The sequence below is a fragment of the Lonchura striata genome, chromosome 6 (assembly GCF_046129695.1).
Source record: "Lonchura striata isolate bLonStr1 chromosome 6, bLonStr1.mat, whole genome shotgun sequence".
Classification (NCBI taxonomy): Eukaryota; Metazoa; Chordata; class Aves; order Passeriformes; family Estrildidae; genus Lonchura; species Lonchura striata.
In genome coordinates, this window is record NC_134608.1 from 25,774,754 (window position 1) to 25,780,625 (window position 5,872).

The following is a 5,872-nucleotide window of genomic DNA, read 5'->3' on the forward strand; positions in this document are numbered from 1 at the left end:
AAAAACTTTGCTCTCCTTGCATTCTGCTCACTTGCTAAGTCTCTGCAGGGCAGTTTGGAACAACCTGGGGCTCCTCAAGCAGCTGACAACATGCCACAAACATCCATTGCTTTACAAGAGATGCACCACAGGCCAGTAAAACTGCAAGTTTAAGGTCTGGCATTCCTCAAGAGCTGCTGGAACAAGATAGGAGCAGTTAATCCTATCAGAAAGCTGGCAATCTCATTTCCCAAAGAGCCACTTTTACACCCAAACTGCTTTAGGAAAACCTTGATAAAACACCTGATTGTGGCTGACAGGTAGCTGAGCTCCCTTAGCCATAACAACACTTATAGTGTTATTTCTTCCCAAGATGAGGATTTGGAAGATACTGGTGCATCAGGTACTCAGCCCACTATAAACAAGGCAAACTTTAGCAGATGTTTAGACTAGTCAAAGCCTACCTGGATGTTTATCACACATTAACTAATTAAAACCTGTTCAGGCTGGATGGCTGGAAAGGAAGGGAAGATACCACTGACAGTATCATTAGAATGCCATGGGTTGGAAAGGACCTTAATATTATCTAGTTCCAAACACCCTGTGCTGGGCAGGGATGTCACCCACTAGAGCAGATTTCTCAGAGCCACATCCAACCTGGCCTTGAACACTTCCAGGGATGGGACATCCACAGCTTCTCTGAGCAACCTGTTCCAGAGCCTCAGCAACATCACGGTAAAGAATGTCCTTCTTACATTCAGTCTAAATCTCTTTCAGTTTAAACTCTTGTTCTATCACTATCTGCCCATATAAAAAGTTCCTCTCGCTCTCTTTTAAAAACCCTTGTATGTACTGGAAATCACAATTAGGTCTCCACAGAGCCTTCTCTTCTCCCAGCTCTCTCAGCCTGTCTTCATAAGAGAGGTCCAGCCCAGATCTGGACCCAGCACTCCTTGTGGGGTCTCACCAGGGCAGAGCTGAGAGGCAGAGTCACCACCTCAGCCAGACACCTGGTCTTCCTTCTTGTTCATCAGATTGTTCACTCATGCCCAAAGGGGTCAGTCCCAATGGTTCCCATCCTTCCAGCGCATCTCACTTGTGGTAGATAGGGACAGGCGAATGGAAGATTTCGGGATGTGACAGAAAGCAAGACCCTTCCTCCTCATCCTGTGATATGTAATCCATTACCCCCAAGACACGTAACCCCACCTAACCCAGTAGTTTTCCACTCCTTACTAATCCTAGAGATCCTACCTTCTTCCTTTGATGTAGCAAAGCCCCCTTGACTATTTAACCTCACGAGATAAGGTAATAAACGCCATTTGACCATCCACCACATTGGTGTCTGGGTATGTCTGTGGTCCGAGTGGCCCGGGCGAGGCTGGGCTGCCGTGCTGTCCCTTGAAACCAGGTCGCCTTACCTTCTCATCTGAAGGCAACACTCACTGGACCTAAGATAACTTCCCAAATGACTCTTTTTTTTTTTTTTCTTTTCTCAAAATTGCTTTTCTGCCACCTTAGAAAAGGAAAACAGCCATCAAGGAGTCCAAAGTGTGCCAAAGCAAGTGCAAAGAGAGGTGCTGAATGAGTTGTTAGCTCAACTCAAGCCATGACAGACACCTTTGCCCTCATTCCTGATCTCATTGTGGCATAATATTAAAGGTGCTGACAAAGGAGCTCTGACAAGTCTTGTGGCTGCATTTGGAGGACACATCACACCAAAACACAGCTGTTCTGCCAGGAGTTGATTCCAGCACAGCAGGCAAAGGAATGGTACAGCTGGTGATGCCTCAGCTATTTCTGTGTAAAACTAAGCCTCCAGTGAAGATGGATGTAAGGCTCTGGACTTTGCACTTTTGAAGGGACTGAGGCAGAAACACATTCTCTTCTGCCAGTGCTGCGGAGGAGAGGTTGAAACCTGCAGCAGAGGGATGAGAAGGACAGGTGGGGTTAGTGACCTCTTAGGAAGCCATGGCAAGGTGTGGTAGCACTGGTGTGTCATCCCTGTACAAACACTACCTGCTCCTTGGCCAGAGGGGTTATATAACCACACCAACGTTGTCAGAAAAGTACCTTCTGTAGGCAGAACTTCAGTTATTTTCTCACTAGATCATGAGACATTGGCTCTACAAATTATGCTATGAGGTATTAAGAATACTGTTTTACAGTTTCTCACTGATATAAAGAATTCTCTTCACTTGCTCTTGCTGGGGCTTTTGCAGTTCAGCCCTTGGCACTGAAGAAGTCTGGCTTTCCAGCAGAAAAGTCTGAAAACAAGACTCAAAATGTTTAAAACTCCCTGCTCTAAAAAAGTGTGAAGCATTTCATCTGTAAATTCTCTTGTCAAAAAAATAGCATTAGTGTATAACTAATATCCAGGCTTGACTGACACCAATTATTCTAATCCTCTAAAACAAATCTCCTTAAAATCATTCTGCCAGCTTGCTAATGTCCTGTTTTAGTCTACTGAACTCTAATGTGTGCTATGCTGGCAGTGCAAGCAACAGATATGCAGGACTCAGAAGTTAGAAGTTTTCAAAATTAGATTAAATGGAAAATAAGAAAACACAGAATTAATTTTAGAAGTGAAAAAAATATACACTGTAAGGATAAACAGAGCTTTACATGGCAGAGGGATTGCCCATATATAATTGAATGATGTAGGATTTTTAATTAAAGTGTGGTGACACCTTTCATGCCTGAGATGCACAGCACTGTAAACAAACTTTATGCATGTCCAAAAGAACAGATGATGTGAATTGCCTGATTTCACACCCTCAGTCCTTTGTTTATGCCCTGTGCAACACTTAGATTGTACATGCTCTGTGATAGCTTTGTTTGGAGAGCAGTGGAGTGGTCACAAGAAGTGCTATGGGAGGTACAATGTCTGGTCCTGTTCCAGCTCTTTTATTCTTCTGGGTGGTTCTAACACGCTGTAGTATACACTGAGGACTGCTTTTCCTTTTATTGTCAAATTAATGTCTTAGCTTGGGAATTACTACAGTTGCAGCCTAGCATCTCTCAACTCAGCTTTGCTACCCCTAAGGAGAATGAGAGAGCTCTTGAAGAGTGTCTGTGGGCTAGGCAGAAATTTGTGCTTTCTTGGTGATGATCAAGCTGTGTGATAGAGCCTGTGACTGCTCAGGTTACAAACTATAATGAAGGAATGAAAACTGTTCCCGAGCGCACTCTGCATGCATGGAGAAGTTCTAACCTAAGCAATCACAAACTCTATCACACACCTTCATTATCATCCTCATCAAGGGACAAAGAGATGAAGTAAAATAGAACCAATTAATAAATAGAATCAGTACTCTTGTTCCTCCTGATGTTTTATCTTCATATGGAACAGTAATGCATCTGACTGCTATTTAAAATGCTAGTATGAAAAGCACATCATGCTTCAAGTGACAAAACACTTTGTCCACCAGAAAACCTGATTTGCCAGCAAATGGCAGTGAATGCCCACCTGAGGAAGACATGACATCAATGCTGGAGGAACAAATGTATTTACAACTCTGTGAACATCACTCTGCAGCTGGGGCTGTGGACTCAGTTTTCTAAGACAAATCTCTAACTCCCTAAGGTGACTTTTTCTGATGGAGATCTGGCATCAGTCTAACTCGTAATTTCAAACTTTCAAAAAAAGAGAAATAATGCTGTAAAGACCAACTTCAGCTATTGCCAGAAGGCATCCCTCTTAGTCCTTGACTTGTTCAAGTGGCATCATTACACTTGATAGAAAGGCTGGAAGTTCAGCATCTACAAGTACTTGATTCTGGTACAGGACTGTATATTTGCATGTGTGTGTAAACAAGAAAAGGGGGAAAATCAAAGGGTTTTATTTTATATAATAAAAATGTGTAAACAGTACAATAATGCATCAACAATATTTCCTAATGTATGCAAATTTCATAACGTTGATACTTTGCAGTTGAACTAATCTTACATCCCTTGCCTGATTATGACAACTGCTCTTAACCTATCATACATTACTGATTTTTCAGATAAGCATTAAGGGATTAATAAGATTCATAATTGTATCTTATTAATTATAACCCCACTTTAATGTGAAGTGTGTATCTAAATCAAATAAGGTCCTTTGATAGTTCATATCTCACCAGATATGAATTTATCTGATATAATGTTGCTGGTCTCTCGACAGAGCTGTCAGGGAATAACTTTAGAGGATTAGACCTGTGCTTAGTGCTGTGCACTGAGGGGTAGATACCACTGGATTCAAGGAGAACAAACGTGGAATACGTGACCCGCTCCTGCGTATGCCGGGGCTTGGAGTTGCAGCTCGAGCAGCATCAGCAGCATGGACTGCTGGTAATCCCGTCAGCATTCGCGACGTGAAGGGGAAAAAAAGAACCAGCACCTATTTTGCCTTTTTTGGGGGTGAAATGTGCCGGTTCCCAGCCGGAGCCGTGTCAGTCCCGTGCCGTGCCGTGCCGTGCCGTGCCGTGCCGCTGTGCCGGGCGCTGCGCGGGCTCCGTGGGGCGCATCCGCCACGGGCAGGCACATCCACGGGCCGCGCCCTGCGGGCTCCCGGCCGGAGCTCAGCCCGTGGGGGTGCGGAGGGGTGCGCGTGTGGGCGCGGAGCCCGCGGGGCCGCCGGGGCCAGCGCCGGGGCCAGCGCCGGGGCCGCCGGGGCCAGCGCCGGGGCCAGCGCCGGGGCCAGCGCCGGGGCCAGCGCCGGGGCCAGCGCCGGGGCCAGCGCCGGGGCCAGCGCCGGGGCCAGCGCCGGGGCCGCCGGGGCCAGCGCCGGGGCCGCCGAGCAGGACGGACGCGCTCGGCACACGGACGGCCGCGGGTCTCTGTGGCATCGGGAACTTCACAGGCACCGACCCGGGCACGGCCGCCCTATCCCGCCCGGCTTGGCCGCAGGGAGCGCCTCTCCGCAACGTGACTTTGCTTTGGTTTTGGCTTCTGTAGAGGTTTCTCTCGTTTGTTTAGCAAATCCCGGGCGTGTGCGAACGGAGCTGAGCGGAGGTCTGCTGCTCGCCTCTCAGGAGGCATTTTACGCGAAAGCGTGCTGCTGTCGAGCAGACCCAACAGCGGCCGCGGGACCGTACTCCGTGGCCGGCCGCTGCAGGGACAGTGTTACCGGCAAGGGGCACGCGGGGGAAAGGCGAGTTTTGGTTTAGAACGAATTTTGTCACGGTTTGACCGCAGCTGTCCTCTCGCGGCACGAAGCCGCCGACGGTCCGGGAGGTGTTGCCTGCTACCGGAGCCAAGCAACCTGGCGGGCCCTTGGGGATAAATAATTCAAGGGAAAGTACTGTTTTGCTATGTAAACCTTTTGTAAAAGGTGCGTTCTTCGGCCAGAAAAACTGTGTCTGCCGCGTAATGCAACAGTTCCGTCTGGCGCTGAAACTGCCGCCGCGGTAGGCGGAGGTAAGGCGGCCGGAGAGCCCCGGCGGGGCATTGGCAGAGTTCACCCGGACCGTTCCAAGAGCTCCGAGCGGCGGAGCAGGGCGAGGCGCGGGGGTCGCAGCCGACATGCCAGGCGAGAATTCCTCAATGGCGCTGCCCACGCCCACTCCGGGGGCGCGCGGGACGGCGGGCCGCGCCCCCCGCGCACGTGCGGGAGCCCTCGCCGCGCGCTCCCCGCGGGCCGGCCCCGCCCCGCGCCGCGCGATTGGCCGCCCGGGCCGCCGCGGGCGGGAGCGGGCGGGGCGATCGCGCCGGGCGGCCCCGCCCACGTGCGGCGGCGCGAGCACACATCCCGCACGTAGCCGGCGCGTTAATCAGCGCGGGGCCATCTGCCGCCCTCCTCGCCGCGGGCGGGGGCTGCCCGCGCCCTTCCCGCACGCCCCGGGCGCTCCCGCGCACTGCTGGGGCGCCAGCGGCAGGAGCGCCAGCGCGGGGCTTCGGCAGCACCGCCGCT